Source organism: Mirounga leonina, unplaced genomic scaffold (assembly GCF_011800145.1).
Source record: "Mirounga leonina isolate KUSES-001 unplaced genomic scaffold, KU_Mleo_1.0 Mir_127, whole genome shotgun sequence".
Classification (NCBI taxonomy): Eukaryota; Metazoa; Chordata; class Mammalia; order Carnivora; family Phocidae; genus Mirounga; species Mirounga leonina.
The window spans coordinates 50,691,886-50,703,974 of record NW_023270316.1 but is presented as its reverse complement, the minus strand read 5'-3'; positions in this window follow the sequence as shown (position 1 = coordinate 50,703,974).

Below are 12,089 nucleotides of genomic sequence, written 5' to 3'. Positions count from 1 at the left end.
AGGATGTCCCTGATAAAGGATGGAAGGTTAGCACAGATGCCCAAATTTCAGGCATCCATCTCAGCACAGGATGCCTTGACCAACAAATGGCCTCATCTGCACCTTTGACAAACTGGAGTCATTACCTAAGTATTGCCCCATTTGGGGTAAAGAGCTCTGGGCATCTACCTCATAGACACCCAAGATAAAAGTCAAGGTAACAGACGTTTCTACATATGGTAAGGCCACGACACAAGGCTTTCCCCAGGGCACTCCTACCCTCTTTGGAGTAGTTTCAGACATTATTGATAGTGACCAGGGCATTAATTTCCATTTACCAGAATATGCAAAGCTAGGCTCTTGGAGAATGTTTAGTGGAACATTTACTTGCCTTACAGATCAAGCAGCTGCTTTAATTGAGAGGCCCAGTGGTTCCTCAGAGAACTCCTATTTAAGTTATCAAGTGGCCAGTGAACCTCCCACTGGGTGTCACTACTCCCACAGGCATTGATTAATCTAAATTCACACCCCAAGGCACATGTACCCCTACGCTCATGCCATGCCCGTCCCTCAGTTGCCTGTATTGACCATAGAGGAGGATATCTCCCAAGTTCATGATTTTGACAACCACCCCACCGTATGGTCCTCTCCCACTTGGTCACATGCCCATGACGCTTCCTAGGGAGGTACTTCTACTCCGTGAAAGTCTCAGTCATCAGCAAGGTTTAAACTGATGCCAAGACTTCAAAGTGTTGATTGTGGTACAAGGACTGAAATTAAGATGCAGTGCTTAAGTGCTGCCTTGACATCTTGAGCTTTCGCAGGGTCCCAGGGGCCGAAGCACGAGTACCCCGGCTCTTTCTAGATATGCGCCCCACCTGGCTAGCTCCCACATCAGCTGCACCATCTGCACTACACCAGGGCCTCAGCCTAACAGATTTCACTTCTCTATCATCTGCAAAATTATTCAGCCAAGCCAGTTGTATCCCCCCGGCTGGAACAAGAGGTCACCCCCACCCTTACTCCTACCAAGCCTGTCTTCCACAGCTCTTGCTTGTTCACTCTGTTCCTGAGCACAGCCCTCGCATGGCCCTACCCGGTATGCGTTGTCCTTCTGCCCTGGGCTGTTGAGTACATGTGACTAAGAAGGGGCTGCCAATCTCATCTGTCCAGGGTTGGGTGCCACGTGTTTGGTTATGTCATACTACTTAGGGAGGAGATTCCCTCCTTCACCCACCGGGTGGAAACGAGGCAATCAGGATCAGATCAAACAGCAATTGCTGATAGGTGGGAGGTGCCAGGGATGGGGAGGGTCAAGAATGTCATCCAAATTTTTTACATGAGAAACTGAGTAAATGCTGATGTTATCTCCTAAAAGGGGGAAAGATAGGGAAGGAAAAGTTTCGGGGGAGGAAATTAAGAAGAGAGTTGGAGAGATAAAAGACTGTATTGTCAAGCAAGATGGAATGGAATAAAATGGTTTTGAGAAATGATGAGGGAGAAATCACTTCCAGTTGGGAGAATCAAATAGGCTCATGTGAAGGGAGGCATTTGAATCGAGCCTTGTTGAAAAGACTCCCAGAGCTAGTGCTGGGATTATATATTCCAGCAGATGGTAATAGCAAACCAAGGAAGAAAGTTAGGGAAGCCCAGAAGGACAAGTGATGTGGCTTAGCTGATTGGCAATAACAGTCAAGGCTGTGACCATATGCTGGGCCTGCCTTATCAAAGACCTTGAACCCTGACGCGTTGAGAGCTTAAATCTTATCAAGAAGGTATGAGAATGTGTTGAGGTTTGCCAGCAGTGATGAAAGATGTGTGCTCAGAAGATCGTTCTCCCCCTCCGTGTGTCCAGCATGGAAGGGGGTGTGGTGGAAGTTGGGAGAACAGGGAGCAGTTTTTGCAGTTGTCTGTGCTTAGAAATGATGAGGTCTTATGTCGGATAAAATCAGGAACCGATGTGAGAGACTTGCAGGAAGAGGATAAAAACAAAAACCATTTGAACGGGGGTCTTGGGGGGTGAAGGAGAAGAGAGAGAAGTTCTCAATGGTTCGAGGTCTAGGAGATTGTGCAGTTGCCAGCAAATATGAAGATCATGGGAAGAGAAATAGGTCTGAGGCAACGGGGATGATTTTCATTTCAGCATGCTAAGTTTGAGATGTGGCTGTGACTTTTATATTGAGGTAGCAGGAAACAGGGGTTACCCCTTTTGGAAAGAGATCAGGGTTCTGGCTATCAGTTTAGATACAGAGACTGCAGCAGTGGCTGAGGTGAGCCTGGAAGAAGCTCTCCAGACATCACTTCGTGCCTCTTCCCCTTCTCACTGCCCTCCAGCCCCCCTGGCTCCCCTCTGCCCTGGGAACCGGTCAGGCACCCTTTCATTTTTTTTTGAAATATTTGTAATATTTTATTTTTAGCATATTTTAGATATTTGAAGTATGGTACCATATGAATTTTAAAAAATGGATTGTCTTTACCTTTTTTTAAATTTAAATTCAATTAATTAACATCTAGTGTATTACTAGTCTCAGAGGTAGAGTTCAGTGATTTCATCCATTGCATATAACAGCCAGTGCTCATTACATCAAGTGCCCTCCTTAATGTCCGTCACCCAGTTACCCCAGCTCCCCACCCCCATCCCCTCCATAACCCTCAGTTTGTTTCCTATGGTTGAGTCTCTTATAGTTTGTCTCCCTCTCTGATTATGTCTTGTTTTATTTTTCCCTCCCTTCCCCTATGCTCCTCTGTTTTATTTCTCAAATTCCACATATGAGTGAAATCAAATAATTGTCTTTCTCTGATTGACTTATTTTGCTTAGCATAATACCCTTTAGTTCCATCCACGTTGTTGCAAGTGGCAAGATTTCATTTTTTGATGGCTGTGTAATATTCCATTGCATATATACACCACATCTTCTTTATCCATTCATCTGTCAGTGGACATCGGGGCTCTTTCCGTAGTTTGGCTCTTGTGGACATTGCTGCTATAAACGTTGGGGTGCACGTGCCCCTTCGGATCACTACATTTGTGTCTTTGGGGTAAATCCCTAGTAGTGCAATTGCTGGGTCGTAGGGTAGCTCTATTTTTAACTTTTTGAGGAACCTACATACTGTTTTCCAGAGTGGCTGTACCAGCTTGCATTCCCACCAGCAGTGTAAGAGGGTTCCCCTTTCTCTGCATCCTCACCAACATTTTCCTGACTTGTTCATTTTAGCCATTCTCACTGGTGTGGGAAAATAGGCTCATGCAGAAGAATGAAACTGGACCATTTTCTTACACCATATACAAAAATAAACTCAAAGTGGATGAAAGACCTAAATGTGAGACAGGAATTCATCAAAATCCTAGAAGAGAACACAGGCAGCAACCTCTTTGACCTCAGCTGCGGCAACTTCTGGCTAGCCACATCTCCAAAGGCAAGGGAAACAAAGGCAAAAATGAGCTTTTGGGATTTCATCAAGATAAAAAGCTTTTGCACAGCAAAGGAAATAGTCGACAAAACCAAAAGACAACCTACAGAATGGGAGAAGATTTTTGCAAATGTTTTATCAGATTAAGGGCTAGTATCCAAAATCTATAAAGAACTTATCAAACTCAACACCCAAAGAACAAATAAGCCAGTCAAGAAATGGGCAGAAGACAGGAACAGACATTTCTCCGAAGAAGACATACAAATGGCCAACAGACACATGAAAAAATGCTCAACATCACTTGGCATCAGAGAAATACAAATCAAAACCACATCAGGGCCTTTCTACTTGCCCTTCCCACAGATAGATGGGCCATCTCTTTCCCTCCAGAATCTGCATGGCTCACTACCCCGTTCACCTTATTCAGACCTCTGCTTCGGTGTTCCCTCAGCCAAGAGACATTTGCTGATCACTCCATAGAGAATGGTGCTCCTTCTTCTTCCCTCTGACATTCTCTGTCCCCTTACCTGTTTTACTCTTCTTCATGGCACCTATGAACATCGTATATTTGCATTTTGTGTGTCGCTACCCCTTCTAGAAGGTAAGCTGTGTGAGAGTGAGGACTTTGTTTTAGTTAATGCTCTGTCCATGTATTTGGTACACAGTGTACTTAGTGTTGTTATGAATTAGATGGCAGAGGGTAAGACGGAAGATGGAAGAGAGAGAGGGAAGATTGGCGGGGGAATGGGATCAGAGGCATGGGCAAGCAGCACTCTGTATACTTCATGGTGGGCATCTTGTTGTTCTGTTCATCCTGCTGGTGGCACCCTGATTTTCCCCTGGGTCACCAACTGCCCTGTCCACTGTGAGCCCGGGGCTCAGGCAGTCTGCTCCCAGCACTGTGTGATGTGGGATTCAAGTCTGGCTAGTCACAGCATCAAGTCCAAGAGACCCACTTCCGTCCACCAATAGCACCGGAAGGCAGTGGGCACAGTGGTTAGGAGTCCAGACTCTGGGTCTTGACTCCTGGGCCCAAATACTTCCTCCATCACTAGCTTTATAAATACCTTGGGGAAGCAACCTCCCTCCTCTGTGTCTCAGGATAATATAGGATTGTTGTGCAGATCAAGTGAGTTAACATAAGGACAGCTCTGAGATCAGTGGCTGGCACAGAGTAAGAGTTCTGGAAGTTATCATCTGGTGAGGAAAGGCAAGTGCTCTTTTCTGTTGAATTCGAAGCCAAGATGCTGTAGTCTTGGACGTGCTGAGGGCCGTCTTGCCACCATGTGGAAACCAAGAATAAAGCCACGTGGAGGAGAACTGCACTGCAAGATGGAGAAATACAGACTCTCGAAGAGGTCTCTGATTTGCTTAAGGACATTGGAGTTAGCTTGTCAGGCCATTTGTAATGGAAGAGTCAATCAATACAACTTCTACTAGTATTTCCCTCCGTTTGATGGGTGGTACCGCTTGTTCCCTTGTTTCAGGCGATTCTGTGAGTTGTCTAAATCTTTTCTGTTACTGTCTCCCCATTCCGGAAAGCACTAACCGAGCTACCTGGCTTGCTTGTTCTTTGTTATCGTTTGCTCCCTGAGCTCCTGTGACTCCCCTACTCTGCTGTGCCGGGCAGGGGAGACCTCAGAGCTCCTCAGCGGCCAGGGCAAGGTCCGCCCTTGCTGTGCTCTGCGCTCGGCCTCTCATCCTTTTCTGTGTTGCTGCTTTTCATAAAAAACACACGCCTCCTTCCACCTTATGTTTGTGTCTCCTCGCTCCGCTGTCCAGTGCCGCTTCAGAATGGGAAGGTCTGACAAGGGGGGAAAGGGAGAAACAGTTATGTGCCGGCCAGATCTGCGGGGGATCCCTGCCCCCTTGGGGGATCCAGTGTTGTGGTCCCTCCCGAGACTGCCGGGGAGACTCCACTGCAGGGGAGAGGCAGCTATGGGGGCTCTTTGTCTTCGCTTTGAACGTTGCTACGTCCTCCCACACGTGTCCCCCCTTAGTTCCGAGCGCAAGGCTTAGAACCTGTAGGTGCTCAGTGCCGGCTTCTCAGACTGGCCGCCTGTCTGCTCCTCTTCTTCTCAGGCGGGAGACCAAGACGGGGAGTCAAAGGAACACCCAGAACCATTTTGGGCCTCAATGTAGGAAGAGGCAAGACTCTTCTCTGCTCTGAGAGTGAGGGAGACGTTGGGAAGTAAGGAAACGGTGTGGAACACCGGGATGGGAGATGGCGGGTGGGGATTTCAACCAGAGATCATGAGGGACTGACCAGCAGCAGGACCGCTGTTCCTGCAGGGGGTGGGCCCCTCCACAAGTCCGCCTGCCCTTCCCTTACTCTCCTCGTCCAGCCACGCTGGCTTTCTCTGGGCCCTCAGAGACACCAAGCTCTCTTTGACCTCTGGGCCTTCACAGTTGCTTTTCTCTGTGCCCAGTAAACTCCTGTGTCTTGGCTCAGGGGTCATTTCTGCTGAGAGACTTCGCTCGCCTCAGGCCTCGGGTCAGCTGCCATTGCCTTCCGTGCCTGTCACTGCCCGAACTTTCCCGTCACCACACTCACCACACTTGACCTTTATGATTTGTGTAATCGTCCTTCTGCTTCGTCAACGGCTAGGAGGTGCCCCAGAAGGACAAAGACGGTGTCTATTCTGTATTAACCTCTGCTGCAGCCCCAGGACCCAGCACGTTTCCCGGCCATCCTCAGTGCTCAATACATGTTTGTTCAGTGATAAACTCTGGTGTAAATTTTAGAATATTCTTAGGACAAGAGATAATAACTGTAGATCTTTTCTCTGGCAATGGAATTATACTTGCGTCATCTGTTGCCTTCTTTCTATCATGTCACATAATGCTAGGGGAGGGGTTCAAGTCCATTTATATATTTATCATAGCATGTCTGAGCAAGAGCCATCAGCATCGAGGCCCGCAGAGGTAATGCCATCAATTCAGATCCTTGCCTTATGGAATAGAAAATTGGGATAGTGACCCACTTAACTCCAATGGGATATTTTTCTCTAATATAAAAGATTTTTTTTTTTTCTCCAAAGGGCAACTATGTCATCTAGAAAATGACTTCAACCCCTGATTTCACGTTAGGTTACAGTTACGGAGATGGAGTCAGACACTCTTCCACAGGGCCGGCATAGATCTGGTGACCAAAAGGCACCTGTTTTTCAAGCTATCCTGTCTCAGAAATTCACTTCCTATTAGAGTCAGCGTTTTGTGTCATCCCTCCCTGAACTCTGCAGTCTCACTGGGAAGAGGAGAAGGGACAGAACGGGAAGGCAGAGTAAGTGGAGGGAAGACAGGGACAAGGGCGTTCTATGAATGGGAGAGTCCTTCACTGTGACAAGTTGCACTGCAGAGGAGTGATCTGTGAGTGTGTGTGCACGCTCACGACAAACGAAGCAGAGAGGAAAGAGTACGGCAGTAAGGGGGAGGGTTTCTGAGTTTGACAAGCCGAAGTAAAGTTAGAACAACAATGGTGCTTGTATAACAGTTTTCAAAGTTGACATTTGACGTTTATGGTGCTTTCGTTAATGAGATGTTTGAGTAGAGAAACAATAGCGCTCAAATTAAGTTCAGCTAAAGACTCAAGATACCTTCATACATTTTTGTTTCTATCTTGTCTTCCAGCGACACACGAAGGGAAATCTGTTCTCAGTGACAGTGGCTATGACAACAAACGCATTTCATTTTCTTACTTTTATGCACATGATAGACAACACCGAGGAACTTTGGATATCTTTTCTACATAGACAATTAAGCAACTAGAGACTGCCTCCCACCCCTAAAATGATTTGAACCCATACCACGTTATCCTGGGATTTAAGGGCAAGACCGTGGGTGGGGACTAGACACAGTTAATAAACCAGAGACTCAGCTTTGCGGCTAAGGAAGAATCATGTCTTAATCTTGGATAATCAATTCTCTTTCTTTGTAAAGTGTTACTCTAGTCTTTGATGGGAAATGTTGTGGATTCAGGAGAATGAATTCCAAGAGAAGCAAGAGAGGGTGAGACTCTAAGTGCACAAGGATTCTTTACTACTCCCTACAGGCAGGGCATTAGCTGAGGCATCGGGTTAGTAGCAAAAACATGCAAAAGGCAATTCCTGTTCTTCCAGTTTTACGTAGATAGTATGGGTGTCCCTGTAACTCTAACTTCCGGCAGAGTCTTGCCCTTACTGACAGTCTTAAAAGTTCATCTCAGTCTGTGGACACCCAGCCTGGGGATTCTCAGCAGGAGAATCTCAGGAGAGAACAATTTAGGAAAAAACCTATCTGATGAGTCTATGCCTTTTAGGATTCAAGGTACAAGAGATCAACTATTTTCATAGCCCAAGAGCCAATGAGTTTTCAGTGACATTCTGCTTATCATATAGCAAATTGGGTAGGTGACTTTTTCCCCCCTAACGAATTTTATTGGTTAAGATATTTTAGGATTCTAGGCTTGTGTGTGTGTGTGTGTGTGTGTGTAGGTGGGTGTGTGTGTTCTGAATTAATGGTTTAAGTGATTCTAAATAATGTGGATATTTTCCAGCATGTTCTCCCGTTGGTCTGTGTCAACCCTGTCTCTACAGCTCTTCCAGCAATGACTTCTAAACTTGAATGGTTATTAGAATTGGGTGGGTAGCTTTTTAAACTTATAGATTTGCAAGCCCAGCCCAGGTCCACCCAGTTAGAATCTCTAGGAGTGAAGCCCAATTTTATAAAGGTTCTCAGAAAATATGGATAATTAGCTGGTTTAAAGTCTATATTATACTATATTCCAGAGTCTCTTGTGCAGTATTTTCAAAGACAGAAATGTAGAGGGGGGCGGATTAGAGCATTCCTTTTGATGTCAGCTGGATAGTCCTGGGTCTGAACAGTAGATTCACCATGTTTCAGCTGCAACATGACTTTAGGCAATTTTCTTACAGCCTCGTATAGAAGATGGAGTTAATACTACCACCTAATGAATAAGATTGCTGTGGAGATCAACTTTAAAAACAAATGCAGCGCAGTCACTTCAGGGACTATGGCACTTAATAAAAGCTATTATTATTTGTAGTTGTGAGTGTTTATGTACATGTTACATATTAATGTGTGTATGCGTATGTTCATTGCATATTCTAAATATTTTTATTCTATGTCAGTCTCTTATAAATGTAGACTCAGAATTTTCTGTGGATAATTTTTCAGGGCAGTATGTGGCTTTGACATTTTACATCCAGGCTCTTCAGAATTTTCTGTGAGTAATCTCTAAAGAGTATATGAGAGTATCCAGTTTTATGTTGTTCTCTGCTGTGTTTCAGTTCGTTGGTATTTAGGACAGTGTGTGGCACACATTGACTGCTCACTAAAACAATCAGGCCCATCTGTTTATTTATTTAAATTTATTTTTTTCTTCCAGTTTTTACTTAAATTCTAGCTAGTGAACATACAGTGTAATATTGGTTTCAGGAGTAGAACTGAGTGATTCATCACTTACAAGAACACCCAGTGCTCAGTCCAACAAGTGTTGGAGCATCCTTAACACCCATCCCCCATTGGTTTAAAATCGCCGCAGCTACACCAGCCGTGCAGTCTGTGTCGCTACCTGCTGAGCAGTGAGGAAAGGTAAAGCGCACCTCTCAGAGCCTTGTTTACATCCTTCACGCGTGGCCTCTAAAGGCCATGTGGGCGCACAGCCGGCATTCCCGCTTAGCGTGTGGTTTTGCCGGGTAGGCACGCCGGCCGACGACAATCAGCTGGGAAAGGGAGGAGGCAAAGCTCTACAGTAGGAGAGCCGTCATGGAGAGGCGAACACTTAGGAAGCATTTGTTTCAGTGCAAGGTCACCGCTCATTAATACTCGTGCTGATAGCTTATTAACCACCCAGAAAATTCACTTCAAGCTTTCAAGCTACATAATACTCAGCATCACTCCCTGAATAGAGATGAGGAGATGCGCACTTGCCGCACAGGATGCTAGGACAATGTTGCAAACCGTAAGCCCCATCGACTCTGACAGTGGAGATTATCCCATGTCTTGCTTATCCCACCCTATCTGCCCCCCGCCCCCAGTACAGGACACTTCTCTTTCCAGCTTAGGTTTGAAACCTTTTAAGAAGGATTTAGGACTCTGGAAAACAGCACTTTATGCCAGAGAGAGGGGTTGGAGGAAGAATGTCACCCCGTGTAGCGGGAACTTTGCTCTGGGCACCCACCAAGCAGTGCCCGTTGTGCGTTGGCCAGTCTTCCAGATCTGCTCCTTTAGGCAATCCTTCGGTCCCCTCTAGAGCCTCGTGTGGCATCTGCTTGCACACGACAGCACTATATTCAATGAGTAAACAGAGTCACTCATTCTAGTGTGGTTTTTAAAAATATAATTGAAGTTCCCTGACTGTCACGCCAGGCTCATTATCTAATGGGGTGAGGTCGGGGTAGAACTTGCCTAACTACAGTTCAGATGTGCAAGATAAAAGTAGTAATGATCTTATATCCATGTTTGCTTTACCTAGGAGCCCCCTTCCTAATGATGGCTGCAGAAACTTCTCCTTGCCAGTGACGTATAGCTCAGTATCGTCGGGTGTAAGAACAGGGTTTATGATGTTGGTAAGCACTTTGTCCAAAGTTCAAACTTCCCATCTGTTTCTTTCAACACAGAAGGGCCTCTCTTGCCTCTCTTCTACAAAGATGCCATATGCGTGCAAGTAGATGCTTAAGCATCCACAGGGGAACACTGGAGGGACGTTTGTTTGATCTAGTGTCCATTCTGTCTGCATTCTCTGCGATGTTTCATTGCATCTGATCATTGAGCAAGTAAGTGGGTGTCCACGGATGTGTGGCTGGCGCTGCCTTGTGCTTTGGGCACTGTGTTGGCCGCCACTGCTCAGTCAGGGGTGATGAGGTTCCCCACCCCGTGGGCTCTGTCCTGACCCGGGCCTCTCCTAGTCCACAACTTGGCTCAGTACTCGTGTACTGCCCCCACTCCTCACCCTCCCCCCCTCAGAGCATAGGGACTTCTGGATCCCTGGACTGCGGAGAATCAGGACTCCTAGCTCCATCCATCTACCTAGAAACTAGACAGCTTCCTAGACAGCTACCTACCAGCCGATTCCATCCACTTCCCCCATCTCATAGTGACCTGGCATTGTGAGAACCTCGGGCTTCTGTAGGGGGCTTGCAAATTTCTAGAGAAGTGAGGAGAACACTTGTAAGGGGTGTTTCTACTGCACCCCTCCACAGGAGTTCAACTCTGAGATGAGAGATGGTAGACATTTAAGATATTCCTGAATTTTCTCCTCTTTTTTTCTTCTTTCTTTTCTTTCTTTTTCTTTCCTCCTCTCTGTCTTCCCCAACTCAGCTCTTTCCTTGACTCTTGGTGGGCTCTCTCCTTCCTTTCAGCCTGATGAGTGGCTCTAGATCCCATCTTCCTCTTCCCTAGGAGGTCCTTACCTACCTGGCTGCAGGAAGGGAGTAAGGGCTATAGGGAAAGAATCTGCATTAGTTCGCTAGGGCTGCTATAACAAAGTCCCACAAGCCAGGAGGCTTCAACAACAGAAATCTCTCATCTCTAGAGGCCAGAACTCTGAAGTCAAGACATTGGTAGTGTTGGATCCTTTTGAAGGCTGTGAGAGAGAATCTGTTTCAGGCTTCTCTCCCTGGCTTGTAGATGGGCAGTCTTCTCCCTATGCCTTCCCATCATTTCCCTCTTCCCATAAAATTTCCTCTTCTTATGAGGATACCTGTCATATTGGATTAGGGCCCACCTAATGACCTCCTTGTAACTTGATTACCTCTCTAATGTCCCTATGTGCAAATAAGGTCACATTCTGAAGTACTAGGGTTTTGGATATCAACATATGAATTTGGAGGGGGGAGTGAAGGCACAATTCAACCCAAAACAATTACCAAGGAGAGAAAACACATTGGTAAGCTTTTCAAAGTGTTTCTGTTATCCTACTACATTATATCTGTGTGCTGGGATGGCGTGAGGAGGCTGTCAGTGCTCTGTGGATGATTGTCTTTGGTGGCTTTGAATGGAATTGGAAGTTGTCTTATCATTTTTTTATACTGTCACCAAGGGGACACTTTGAGGTAATAACTTTATCAGTGAAATTTTGTGCTGGGGAATGAATGTATGTGGCGGACTTTGGAATATATGAGGTTCCTGGGTTTTTATAGGGTGAGAAAAGGGGCCAAGAGGTGGAGTAGATGTTACGTTTTTTCTAGGAATTCCTTGGAAACCCTGCTCCATCTTTGTATGAGATTCGATATATTAAAGAGGTGGCTGAGGCAGCATTTGCAGGTCCCATTAAATATGGAAGCTGGGGGAGAAGGGGGAGTCAGTGATGGTCCCTGTGATTTCAATTTGAGTAATTGGAATGGGACAGGAGTGGTGGTGGGGTTGATAAATTCACTTTGGGGTTTGAAGTGCCTGAGGGACATTCAAGAAGAGATGTCCTATAGGATGGTCCATAGCTCTGTGCTCTATACACAGAGTATTTAGTGCTCTACTAGCAGTTATGATCCCCATTTTACAGATGAGAAATTGAAACTCACAGAGGTGAAATAGCTTGCTCAATGTCAATATCAGACCTATGTGATTCCAAACCCAAGGACTCAAAATGGTCCCAGTCACTTTCTCACAGATATAAGACAAAGGCAGCCAGGGACCATTGCTCTTTACTTAGGACACATACATTTCCTGTGTTGACTTGCTTCCTCCCAGATCTGGAAACT